Source organism: Candoia aspera, chromosome 2 (genome assembly GCF_035149785.1).
Source record: "Candoia aspera isolate rCanAsp1 chromosome 2, rCanAsp1.hap2, whole genome shotgun sequence".
In the NCBI taxonomy this organism is placed as follows: domain Eukaryota; kingdom Metazoa; phylum Chordata; class Lepidosauria; order Squamata; family Boidae; genus Candoia; species Candoia aspera.
The window spans coordinates 211,895,208-211,909,428 of record NC_086154.1 but is presented as its reverse complement, the minus strand read 5'-3'; the positions used below and the strand labels follow the sequence as shown (position 1 = coordinate 211,909,428).

General features: G+C 38.4%; 1 protein-coding gene across 3 annotated transcripts in view; it reads left to right on the top strand.

The window, feature by feature from the left end:
• Window positions 1–899: 899 nt before the first annotated feature.
• The window catches only part of SNCAIP (synuclein alpha interacting protein), a 115,990-nt gene continuing 102,668 nt past the window's right edge, over window positions 900–14,221 (top strand). For all 3 annotated transcript variants that reach the window (XM_063295288.1, XM_063295287.1, XM_063295286.1), the window contains exons 1-2: window positions 900–992; window positions 1,548–1,793. The gene's annotated coding sequence lies outside the window, so the exon portion shown is untranslated. The remainder of the gene's footprint in view (window positions 993–1,547; window positions 1,794–14,221) is intronic.

Here is a 14,221-nt window from a genome sequence, read left to right as displayed (position 1 = left end):
TTAGTAACTTCTTCAACATGATCTTATCTGGGATGGACAACCAGCCCTATGAGATACTCCTGAATGACAGCTCTTAGCTTCCTTCACCCTTGATCATTTTGGCTGGGGCTGCTGGATTGCTCAGCAGTATTAGGGGGACACAATTGCCATTCCCATGATCTACATTTTATTCTTTCTTCCCACCAACTGGGCTTTGCTTAGGACTGAACTCCCCCACACTATAGTTAAAACAAAAAAGTGGGTCCCCCGCCAACTTTTGCTCTAGTAGTTAGTTTGCAACAGGTCTGGCACAAGCTAACTCCTGGTGACTAAATGCTGACCATCTCAAAACGTCTGGCAAAAATCTGTAGCTTTTCCAAGGACAGCCCTATAATCTCTTTGATCCATCTTGTCATCCATTGTCTCCCATTCTTCTACTACCCCTTCCCTCAGTCTTTCTTCAGGGAGTTTTTTCTGGTCAATCATCTGTTCATATCACATGGGTCTTAATATCAAGCATTTACACAATAAAGTACAGCACATTTACCAGGATCACTTCCAAGCTTTCTGTCTGACCATGAACCCCAAAGTTAGTTTATTATTAACTATAATGGGGAGGAGAGGTAAGTTATCTGCATATATTTATTCTGTCCATCCTCACCTTAAATGACTTCATTAAAGCAATAAGAGATGTTTCAGATAAACCATGCTAAATAAACAAAAGAGTCAGTATTTATTTAGAAGCAAACAAAGCAGTGTCATTCTCATGTACTCTTAATTGCCACTGGAAATAAACTCCTTTTATTTATCATCTGATTTGGCACAGAAAACTCATTTGCTCTGTACAGAAGTTTATTAACCCTTTAGGATCTCAAAGCCTCAGAGGTGCTGGAAGCCAGCTTCTCTCTTTCTGGGGCTACCATTGTTCAGGATAGGTGAAGAAAGAAGCAGCTTTGAAAAGCAAGAGAGTATTTTGAAGAGGACAAAAGCAGCAAGAAAAATGTCCTCAGAAAGTATGTATTTGTACATACGCACACATACACATACAGACACAAGCAGGAATAAAGTCCGAGAGGATGAGGAAGAGAAGCACAGATGAACAAAAAGGACCTAAGCTGTCAGACGGGAGCAGGGGCAAAATGTGTCAGGGAGAACTGCGGATGGGCGAGAAATGAAGCCAGGAGATTACAGCGAGGAAGGCTGGAAAGCAAAGGAATGCCCGTCAAAGGAAAGGAAAGGAAAGGAAAGGTAGAAGGGGAAAGGAGAGGAGAGATCAGAGGCACCACAGAACCGGTGACGAGGGGAAAAAATGAGCGGCAGGGTGGGGGAGGAGGGAGAAGAGCGAAAAGAAGTGAGAATGAGGCGATTGAGTAGGGGAGTCGGGAACGCGTGGTCGGTGAGGAGCGGCCGGAGGAGGGGGCTTGAAGGGGCTATTTCAGCATCAAGAGCTAGGTGGGTGGGGAAGCTCCAGACGTTCAGCCTCAGCTCTGAGAGGAGCAGGAGCGAGAGCCTTCACTTGACCAGCACCGCCGTCACCTCTCCGCCTGCTCTTCCTCCTTCTCCCTCAGGGCCTCCCTTTGAAGTCACGTGGCAGCCCCCTCCCTCTTCGGCAGCCCCCCGAATTCCCGGCGTGGGGAATGGCCTCAGCTTTATTGTGACGCAAGCAGCCTAGAAGCCGGCGCTCGCGTCCCCAAGCCCTCCCGGGCCGCGTTCTGCTGGAGCCAGGCGGCAGCGGCAGCGGCAGGAAGCCGGAGCTTGTCGAGCCGCGGCGAGGAGTCCCTGGAGGTGGCGGAGGAGCCGAGAGCCTTGGCGGGGTGAGTGCAAGTTCCACCTGAGGGAAGACCAGAGACCCCAGGCGAGGGAGGGAGCTCGGGCGGCTGCCACAAGTTTGCTGCGGGGACTCTCCTCGCTTTCTGCTGCCTGGATTTTGCGGGGACGAGGCAGAGAAGGCGCCGAGCTCGGCTGGGACTCGCTACCCCTCTCGCGGGCTGCGGGAGGGTTGCCCTAACGAGAGAAGGTTTGGCGGTGGTGTCTCTATAGTAACGCCGCAGCTGCGGGGCTCCGGAACGGGAGACACACGCCGGCAGCAACACCTCCCAGCGGCCGCCGGTCCCTCTTGTTGCTCGCGTTTCTGCACTGTTTTGCTTCCTCTTTTGTACCTTTTTTCTGTCCCTCAAGCTTTCTGTTCAAGGAGCAGTTTCCTGCCAAGCAGGCGGCTCTGGGTAGCAAAATGGGACAGACACTCTCTGTAGCAGGGATACCTCTTCAATGTGTGTGCGCCCGAGAGAGAGTGAGAGATGTTCCTATATCTGACTATAGCGAACGGAAAGATCACATCTTACCCACGCGAAAAGAAAAGGTTCTTAAACAGCACTACTTTGACTGCGTGTGTATCAAATATCCAGAAAGCAGTAGCGTACTGACGTTGAGAAATGGAGAGAGAGAGAGAGAAACGCGAGCGAGATCAATAAGGATTTTTTTAAAAAAGCAGAGCTGAAAGTCCCATTTATGATTTGATTCGGAGATTTGCAAGCCACTTTTATGGAAGGTTAAGAGGCTCTCTCGGTTCTGGCTGCCTCTGCTGATATGTATTCCTCCCCCCCGCCCCCCACTCCGTTTGCTTGTCTCCTGATGCTTTCTGAAAGAAGTCAGCAAGGTGGTGAATGGTGCAAACATTTCATTGTGGTTATTGTCAGAATGCCATGTTGTATCTATTTTTGTTTTTAAAAACATAAAAAGAGGAAAATTGGTGGGATATTCCTAGCCAAAAAAAGTTTCCACAGGAAATGCTAGCATTCTTTGCTGAACTCTGCAATGAAGAAATAGTCCTCAGAAATAACCATTGTTGACAATTCTCAATGTTTCATTGAGCAAAACCCTCAGATGTAATTGGTTTTTCCTGTTGCATGTTATGCTTGCATAGAGTAACTGGTGAGCGGGATGCCATTGCCCTGCTGTTAGTTTGTGCTCCCTGCTCTTGCTCCTAAAGTGAACAAGAATCTAATCAGCCTGCAGTTGACAGGTATCCATCAAACACAAGAGTGTTGAGGCTTCTAGAGAATAAAAGAGAAACCAGAACTAGTATGCTGTAGAGTATATATATTTTTTATGAAATCTAAGCTAGATATCAATGGATTTATTAGTATTTTAACCATATACATGATGTCAGATCTCTGAAGTGTCACCATTCATTTCAGTGACTCTTCTCTATAAATCATGACGCCAGTGCAACTTGCTTACTTCTGAGCCAGACATCACTTATGGAGAAACTATTTTAAATGCATATAACAAAATTTAGAAGAGAATTGGAAACAGATTGGCTCCTGTCTTTTCTTTTTAAAAAGATTTTGGAGGAAAACTTTAATTGTCCAGCAAAATGCTCTACAAACTCCTTGTCTTTTGTATGGTAACCTATAGTTCTATCTCGTGTAAGTGCTATTTTTTAGATTCATGTTAAATACATGATTCCTTATCTACCTTAGAGGTTTGTTCATACAAGTATTCTAGAAAAAAATCTGAGATATTTAAAGGTTTAATTACTGTTAGTTGACTCAAGAACCGGGATAATAACTTTATGCCATATTTCATGTGGAGGAGAAATTGGGTGTGAAAAACATTTTACTTTGGAGATGGACTCAAGGCCAATTACAGCAGATTGGTTGCCATTCAATACATTTTTCATCATTATGTTCAACTTGGAACATAAGGACAATGGCCTGCAATTCAGCATTTAATTTCCATAGTGACCAAGCAGAAGTCCACAAGCAGGTCATGAGGGCCATAATATCCTCCCAGTAATTTTCAAAAACAAATGATGTTCAGAGGATAGGTATACTGCCTCTGATATTGGAAGTAATGTATAATAAAGTTGAGCTGCTTCTTTTCCCCTGCTTTTGTGAGATTATTCCTTGTAAAAAATAAGATACTCCCTTTTTCTCTCTTGCACAAGCATTAACCACATATTAAGTAAAGATTTGTGGGGACACTGATGGGAAGGGCAAGCCACTTTTTTTTTAAGTTAAATGGATTCTACTAGGAGAGGAATACAGGGGCTCCCTGTCCTCTTGATTTTTCAAGAATTCACATCCCCTTTTTTCTCTTTTCTCCCAACCATCACCTTCCCCAGGGATCGCATTTAGTCTGACCTCTCTGTCATGACCTTCCCGTCTTGGGTGGCCCTTCACGGTTTAGCTCATGGCATCATTGAGGTGCTCAAGCTCCAGCACCATGACAAGGTAACAATCCTTTGCTGAAGGTTTGTCTTGTACCTCTCACTATTTAGTGTAACTGAATAACCCCTCATTCTATTATTATAAGAGGGAAATAGTCCTATGATTATTTTTCAGTTCCATCCCTGCATCTTCTCCATTTTTTGTGCAATGGTCATAACTGCACATAGCATTCCAAGTATGATCATAGCATAGATTTTATAAAGACAGCTTTAGGGTTTTTTTTTTTTACCTGATGAACCTCAGCATAGTTTTATTTATTGTACCTTTTTTTATTGTAGATCAGTACACTAGATCAAAGTTTTCAAGAAGCTAACCACCATAACCTATATCTGAGAAGTTAAGATTTTTTTGGCCCAATATAAATTATCTTACACTTTGTTTCATTGAACTGCATTTGCCATTTTCATGTTCAGTCCCCTTGTTTGGACAGATTCTCTTGGAGCGATTTGCTATTCTATTTTTGTGTTAAGTTTTCTAGATAAGTTAGCATCATCAGCAAACATGACCTCTTCAGTATTCACCCTTGATTCCAAATAATTTATAAACAAGTTTAAAGCAGTGATCCCAATTTGGGATGAGCAGACAAGGATCAGTTCTGACAGATTTCCAGTCTAATGGGAAAAAGTTGTCGGGTAGGTTAGAGGGTAGAGGATGTTCTTTGCAAAGAAAATTTTCCTACAGTACCCTTGGGAATAACCACTGGTGTCACTGGGCAGTCTAGGAAGTATTATCAGAGAAGAAGCTTCTCTGCAAAGAGCCTTGTGCTGCAGGGACTTTGCAGGGAAGGAAACAAAAATGAAAAATTTCCCTGGACCAAAAAAAAAGAAGTGTACTCTCTCTCTCCTGGCTCTCCTTCATGCTTTTTTATATGGAAACGCAAATACTAGCCAAAGTTTGCTTGTAGCTAGTGTTTGTGCTATAATAGACCTACTTAGGATGAAGTGCACTGGCAGAAATCTTTTGTATCTCCAGCCTCAATACAAATTATTGGAAGACTCCCTCATTTCTTCTCTCCATTGAATTAGATATTATCTCTGTCTGTCTGTCTGTCTGTCTGTCTGTCTGTCTGTCAGATTTCTAGACCACCCAACTCCAAAATGCCTCTGGGTAGCATCGCAGTGTTTATTAGATCCATAGGCTTGCTGATATTCACTTAGCTCTGCAAAATCAGAAACCATGCTGATTTTCCAGCAAGATTTGTCATTCTATAGTGTTAGTCATTTTATCTTTAATAATGCTTTTGTCCTGGCAAGGGTATAGATGACTAGCAAATTAGTAACCTGGTCTGAATTATCATAGTCAGCAAGTTACAACAGAGTTGGCAGCCAGTCCAAGGTTCAAGCAAGAAGTAAACAGCAAGCAATTCCAAAAGCAAAATCCAATGTCAGTCCAAGAGTTAAGAGACAGTTAATCAACATCAAGGGTAAATGTAGAAGTATTCTCAGAACCTAATAAGATGTTATTTCCAGCATAATGGAAATAATGAGGCTCAGAATCAAGGTCTTATAAAACTAGAATCATTGGGATTATATCCATATCCAGTTGTAACATATTTTTTGTTTATTCGTAGACTTCAGAAAAAAAAATCTCCTTATGAGCAGAACTTTTCATGTAAGCCCTTTCAAAGAGGACATCAGAAACATGCTTTATCTTTGGGTCTGAACTGACAAAACATAGGCTTTCTAAGGCTTGATGGGTTTTGTCCCATCCAACTTGGACTTGGAATCCTTATCATGAGGCTGAACCAGTTGTGACACTGAGGTTCTTGAATTTCCTGCCTCTGGATTTAAGGAAAGCAAGAACTGCAATATGGTCAATGGTTCATCTGGGCTCTTTTACAAATAGCACATGACTGCTTCCCACAAATCTATCCAGAACTGATGTAAACCTAATCAAGAACAATATCTGCTAATTTCCTGAATCCTTCTTGATGTTTTACTGTAAAAAAAAAAGGGGGGGGGATGTTTCCAGTCCTTTGTCTAAGAACACTCTTTTAGAAAATGTTACATATTTCTGGGCATTTTCACATCTGAGTTCCTTAAGAAAATTTGAATGGTTTCCATCTGAACTCAGTAATTTGTTTCATAGTATAGCAAAAAAGGTGACTACTCTAATCTGTTTGTGATGTTCAGTTTGAACCAAAGAAATATAATTATTCTCAAGTAATCAAGACAATATATCAATGCAGATTATTTTATTGAATTATGATTTAAATCATGCAGTCCTGACCTGTATCATTTCTATTATATGATCCCCTGCTTTGTTTTATAGTGTAATAATTTGGTTTGAATAGGGAAGTTCATGATTCAAAGGCCTGCTCAGTTTTGGAGCTTGATCAATAATTTAGGACTATCCAGGATGCAAAATTCCAGATGGCCACAGCAGCAAAGTAATTGAGAAAGCTCTCTTTGCTGATATCTAATAGCAACTGGTAGTTTTGTAGCCGTACCTAACTGACATGATTATATAATTTCACCCACCCTGGACTTCTATACTTTTATGTCTTATATGCATTCAGTCAATATAGTAAAAACTTTACTTACTGTTTTGTACATGTGTAGGGATTTATTGACATTACCCCAATTTGGTATCCTCCGTATGAGTTGGGAGCTTAGTTCCCAGTCAAGAATCCAGTATAGGCAAAAGGTACCAGATGGAGAATGTCTGATGAAAATCATCCAGGTATTGCCAAAACTGTGGATTGACCAGGGGTGAGGCAGATATGTGCCTTATCATCTGTTGAGGCTTCAGTTTGCTGAATATGAGCATTAGGTTTATCTCTTAATTTTATCTCTTACATATGGCTTCACACAGTGTGCTAAACCACACAAAAACAAATCATAACCATAATCTCTGTCTATCACAGCAAATCTGTCATATCATACAGGCCATCTCTTTCTTTTGTCCCATTATTTAGCTAGGTGTGTCCATATGGATGCTGTAAAGCATTACATCTCTGAGAATATCAAAGAAGCCAATCAATGCTGCTCTGTGCCTGTAGCTGTTTATTCTTCATATGTTAGCACTGGTGTGACTCTGTCTAATCTTGCTTGCTTTCATGACATTGTGATTCTTTTGCATCATTGGGTTGTTGTTGGATCCATCATTACACAAAAATGTTTTACGGACTTCCACAGGTTCAGAATTGGAATGGCAAAAATTCTGAATGATTAAATTGCCAGCAGAAGGCAGAAAGATTCAGTTACAACTGCCTCACAAAAATATATCCAGTAGGTATCTCTGATTCTCTAACATCCACATTTGTTCAATTATTGCTTCCTTGATTAATAAAATATATTTTTCCAAGTACTAGATATAGTGTACTGAATATTCAGAAGATATAATAATACATAGCAACATCAACAAAAACTCTATTATCAGATTATCACAACTGCTTGCCAGTTCACCTGTGATGAGTATTTTTTTTTAATTTCTCAAAAATCCCTATTCTTCTCCCATACTTATAGTAATATTCTAGTAGGGTTAGTTGCTAGTTTTTGAAGCTTGCTTTTCAGCACAGTGGAAACAGCTTACATGCAAGGGTATGTTTTGTAACTGTTTTGCCTTGAAAACCCTTAGATACTCCCCCCCCCCCCCAAGTCAATATGGTGGCCCAGTCAAGATTCCATCTTTTTTTTTCCCAGGAGGAGAAACTTTGGCACCAACTTTTATCTAGCTACAAGGGTCCACCAACATTATTGTGCCATTCAGTATTGCTTAGAAAGATGTGCCAATTATGAACAATATTTAATTTTAATGTTGATATCAACCATTGGGAATTTCCTTGAAATCTTTCCAGGGTAACTTTTCCCTGGAGAAGTACTGGCGTTTTCTGTACTATCTGTTATTGAGTAGTTACTTAGTTGATTAGTTAGCTAAGCACTCAAATTTAGCTGAAATCAGACTTTTCCCTTTTATACTCTTACTGAAGTTGAGCAATGTAACCAGATGTCCATTAATTGGAATTCAGTTGTTAATGACTAAGCCTTGTCAAAGCTTTGGGAAGCCTGAATAAGAGACAGCATACCTCTTAGCAGTTTGCTTTTATGCTTATTTCACAGTGGCCTCATATTTCTTATACCTTTCATGTCACCTAACTTATGTGTGTATTGTAACATTTGATACACACAACATTTGAAAATGCAAAACTCAGATGCTGCAATTTGAGGGATAGAAAGGCCTACTAGGATTTCTCTAAGCAGGAAAATGGCTGCAGCTAAACAGTCCTGGCCTTAAACAGTGCCCCGATCGCATCAGGAAAAGTGCTTGACGAAGAAGTGAAAAAAGATATAGATGAATGTAATGGATGATTTCATCAATTATTGCAAAGAGTTAAACAACATTATCTGAAATAGAGTAGTGGGTCTGGAATATATACCTAAGAAATATTTGAATTTTCCTTGTGCTGGTTTATTCAGGTCAGTACTGATCACACTTAATTTAAATTCATTGTTGACCTTCACTTTATATATAATTTCTTTCTCCAGAGTTGTAAGCTTTGGCCTTCTTCCAGCAAATCCTATAATTGTACATATGCAGTCTCCAAATGCAACAAATGAGTTCCATTTTGTTAAAAAGGAAGGGAAAAAGGGAGGGTGAGAAGACCTTGAGAATCCAAGTAGTTAGTCATTGATATAATGTAATAATTTTATGAGATATGTCTCTGTGTATTAATGAAGAACAGCCAGAAGGGGAAAAAAGGTGTTAATGCTTTGAAAACTGCCATGTTTTAATGACATACAGACTTTTTTGTTTACTTTAAAAAAATCAGATTCAGAGGGTGGCATATATTATCAACTCCTTGTACAAATACCTGTAGCAGGTTGCATGAAAGGTGTTTGTCTGGATATACCCTAAGCTTGAATAAATTTATATCCTTTTATAAGATATGTCATTTGTTCTCTCTTCTTGCACAAAACTCTTCTTCTGTTTCATTAGGAAGGATAGTTATCCAGTCATCCATGACTGTGCTTGCAGTTTATCTTCCATGACCAATTGTTCCCAGAAGGAAATTAATGCCCACCAAATAACAGACATGAAGACAAAAAGTAACTGCTTGGGAATCTATATTATACTTCTTTTATAGGGGGTATGTATATTTTTGATAGGTTTGATTTTTGTTTTGTTTTAATCATGGATGGTTAGATAGTAGCTGTTTGAAGTCAACCTTAGTTTGAAAAAGCTGATCAGTCATTTTAATAATGTTTTGGAAGGAGTTACTCCTGCAGCTTTTATACAGTTATACTTTATATGAAATAAGAAAGCGGAGATACTTGTGTTTCAACCATTTTTTGCATAAAAATACAAGGCAATAGCATTGTTAAGCTCTTTTCAATCCAATTGATCCAAATGAGAAAAAGCTAAGTATTTTGTATATTGTAGTATTTCTCCCATAGAAATCACTGTCCAGTTCAGTTCAGTTCAGATGTTTTAAGTTCTTCCACAAAGAATAGCCTGTGGAAGAATATGCACATCTAATGATGTATGCCTAGAATAACTGGTGTTGTTTATTGGCAGAGATAATGTAAATATGATTGTTATAAAACATTTTGCTTTATTTGCACAAATAATGAAGTGAAGGAATTTCAGTGTTACAAACTAGAGATAGGCCAATCTGTAAAGTTCTCCATTTCTTCCAAACATGATCTCTTTGCTCTTTCTAAATCAATTCGCAATTTTTAAAATATCTTTATTTTTGTAAAAAATCATATTTAATCTTAAAAAAGGAAACTTTATAATAATTAAAAGTACAAACTAAAAATAGAAGCTGAGAAGGAAAAGAAAACAAATCTAATATTTTATACTTATCAATAGTCATTGGTTTACCGATGAATTCATTACTGTAATATGAACAATACAAGATATTATTGTAACATATCACAGAATCTCTGCCATAGTAACACATATTGCTGCATCCTTTAACTGGTAGAAAATATTGCCTTTTCCAAACATATAGATTACACATTTCTGATAACCATTCCTTGACATCTGGAATAATATCACATTTCCAATTTCTTAATATAATTCTTTTTGCCACACACATCCCCCCGCCTCTTAGATACAACCACAATTCCTGATAAACAGTCAAATTCCAAAGCTTTGGTATATAATTCAACATTACATTAAGATCTTTAACATTTAAAGATTTTCCCATAAGGTAAAGGTAAAGGTTTCCCTTGACGTAAAGTCCAGTCGTGTCCGACTCTAGGGGGCGGTGCTCATCTCCGTTTCTAAGCCGTTAGAGCCGGCGTTGTCCGTAGTCACTTCTGGGTCATGTGGCCAGCATGACGACTCGGAACGCCATTACCTTCCCGCCGAAGCGGTACCTATTGATCTACTCACATTTGCATGTTTTCGAACTGCTAGGTGAGCAGGAGCTGGGACGAGCAACGGGAGCTCACCCCGCCGCGCGGTTTCGAACCACCGACCTTCTGATCGGCAGCTCAGCGGTTTAACCCGCAGCGCCACCGCGTCCCCCATAAGCATGCATTAATACACTATCCCAAAAATATACTAAATGATCGCATTACCATTTCCTGTGGGTCAGTAAGCCCTCACATTTCTTACACCTCCAGCATAGAAAATCTGATATTCATCCTTTCAAATACATTCTTTGGGAAGCCTAATACACCCTAAATACAATTTTTTGATGAATCAACCTTAATCTCAAATCTGTAGATACCATTTTAACATTTTTAAGGAGCCACTGCTATGGCTTTATTGGAAATTCCAGTTCTTAGTCCATGTTTGAAATATCCCAGAAATGTCCACTTAAAAAAAATATTCTTGAGCTTTTTATAGAAATAAGTTATAGGTTTTATTTCTGTAATGGATTCCATCAGGCAAGAAAGCAACTCAGTTGCCTTTGAGGCAGCCAAAGCATCTGGTCCATATTGATCTGTTGGAACATACTTAAGCTGAAGATACCTCTGCTGTTGTGAATTGGAAGACCAAATTCAATTTGAAGTTGATTTAGAGTGATAATCCTAGCTTCTGCCCAAGCTCTTCAATAAAATTATTTACCACCAATTTTCAGAGTAGAATTTTTCTGAAGTGTTAGATATTCATGAGTCTTGTTATCAAAACTCAATTTACACCCCAAAATGGCCCATAGATTTCTCCTACTCCTGGAAATAAAACACCTTTTCTGCTATATGTTGTTCCTTGCCATGATCACAAAGGAAGTAGATGAAATTTCCAACTTAGCCCCTAAAGGATGATATTCCGTTATATTTTCATTCCACCAGCAGGTGGCTGATAAAATATTGTCCCAATGATATTTTTGCAGACCAGATAAATTAAAACCACCTTCCTCAAATTATAATCTTAATTTGGCTAAGGGAAACCTCGGTGGTCCACTTTCTCAAATAAATTTCCTAAACAACTTAGCAATCAAAAGGAAATATTTATTAGATATTAACACAGGAATACCTCTAAGAACATTAATCAAACAAGGGACAATATTCATTTTAATAACATTAACTTTGCCACACAGGCTTAAAGGAATTTTAAGCCATCTATTAACATCCATTTCAACATATTTGAAGTTTCAACATATTTATTTCCACATATTTAGGAATATCTTTGGGTATATCAGCCTCTGATATTTAATATAATCAGTAGAAATCACAAATCCCATCTCTTTACATAACTGTACTGATATATTAGGACCCATGGGAAGCAAACTAGATTTATCCCAATTTTTTTTGTAACCAGATTACCTTCCAAAATACTGCACAACCTTTATAAAATTAGGCAAAGAAGTAGAATATTGATCCAAAATTGCCAATATATCATCAGCATACAGAAATAATTTATACTCACACCCTGCCAGTGTAATGCCTTAGTATCTAAAGATTGCCTTATCATGGTGGCCAAAGACTCAAGAATCAAATTAAATAGCAAGGGAGAAATGGGGCAGCTCTTACAATGTCCCACATTGTAATGGAAAGGAGTCTGAGATAATTCAATCTGTTATAATTCTCGCACCCAGTTGCAAATATTTTTTTTTCCTGTGAGATTCTAAAAAATATGGAAGATATGACTGGAAATTAAAAAAATAAATAAATTAGTCGTTAGATTTAAAAGGGGAGATTTAAATGATAGGGGAGTGAGGTGGTAGACTATGATAGCTGAGTTAGTTCATGCTGACCAGGGAGTGGGGGAATTGAGGGAGGAAATGCTTCTGCAGTGAGATCCAGTGGATCTCTACTTTTACTATACTTTATTTTAGTAAAAAAGTGATAAGCAGGTCTCTCTTTTTTTTGCACAAATCTGATTTTTTCCATAATGAGTTGATCCAGGGTCATCTTGAGAAAATAACCAGGGTCATCTTGAGAAAATAAAAAAGCTTTGGATGAGATCACTTCAGATGTCTCCCTATCAAAAACCAAGCAGGTAGCAACAAAGCCAGCAATAGTTTTACAATTCTGGATTTTTCCATTGACTTGTGTAATGAGCTTCACACCTGCCCAACAGTAGATGTCTTGAGGAGTGTGGTATGGGAGAATATTTCCAGATCTTTCTTAACTTGCTCAGGGAGCCATTCAAACAGGAAAGAGTTGTGGTTCTAATTATTAACACTTCTAAATATACTTACTTTGGATTTTTAAAAAGCCTTACTTAATGGAGAATACAAACAGTAAAATGTTTGCTAGTAATTCATTCAGCTCCTCATCTCTCAGATATAGTATTACAATCTGATTTGCATATAGTGTCACATTTCTAAAAACATATGGCTAAAATTACCAAAAGCCAATCAGTTTGCATTTAGCTATCTTGGATTTACTTCAGATATTCTTGTGGTCCATACAAATACAGTTTTGGTGACAATATTAACAAGTTGCTTCGAATACTCCTTTGTGTATAGTGTGAAGAATATGATGACAATGTTTATATTGCTCTTGACAGTTTTTAATTTCAAACAATGAAAAAATAATTGTAAGCTTACTAATTGCATCCTCTATAACATGTATCCAAATGTTGTATTTCTGATTGCATACAGGGCTGCTGGAATTTGTTAAACCAGTGTTTCTCAACCTTGGCAACTTAAAGATGGGTGGACTTGTATGCATATGCTGGCTGGGGAATTCTGGGAGTTGAAGTCCACCCATCTGCCAAGGTTGAGAAACACTGTGTTAAACAATATGGGCTATACTATTTTATAAATGAAACATGACTGAATTACTTGGCATTTAAAAGTCATAGACTGAAACACAGTTCTACTCTTTCAAAAAAAAATCCTAAAAATATTAGAGATTTTTGAAGTCTATTATAATAGTATGTTTGTACTGTTGCTATTTGGTAATGATACATTACTTTTGACATTAGAATGAAGTCTGATGTTTGGGGGTGGTGACTACTTCAGCTACTGACTTAGGCTGCTGTGCTTCCTGAGAAGAACCTGTGCATTTTGGAATCTGAAATATTTCAATAAAGTAGAATTTGGAGACTTTAGGAGTAAAAGGCTGTTACCAAATGTTATTAAACTAAATTCTGCTGCTCATCCAGTCTGGTATAGGTTTTGCACATGGGATAAATTATTAAAACATTTGTCATCCCACATTTTTTCCCCTTTATATATTATTATCCCATGGTGTATACACCACTTCATCTTTTTCTCACAACAATTCTGTGAGGTAGGTTGGACTGAGAGATAATGTAATGCCCAAAGTCACCAAGTGAGCTTTGATGTCTGAGAACAGATTTGCACCTGGGTCTCTTTAGTCCTAGTCCAAGATCTTAAATGCTACACCACCTTGGGTCTCTGTGCAGCAATCTAGTTCAGTGGTAAATTGATGACTTTTTGATTAAGTTGTTTTGTCATTAATTTTGCTCTGTAAATTTTATTTGAACTATATGTTACAGAAACAGTTTTGACTCTTAGTGGGATGAAATTCATTCAGAGATTCATTCATAGAGATTTTTAATTGGTATACTTCTCCTATAAGCATGTGTTAACTGAAAATTATTTGGAAGAAGCCCTTCAGATCTTGCATAAGGAGATAATC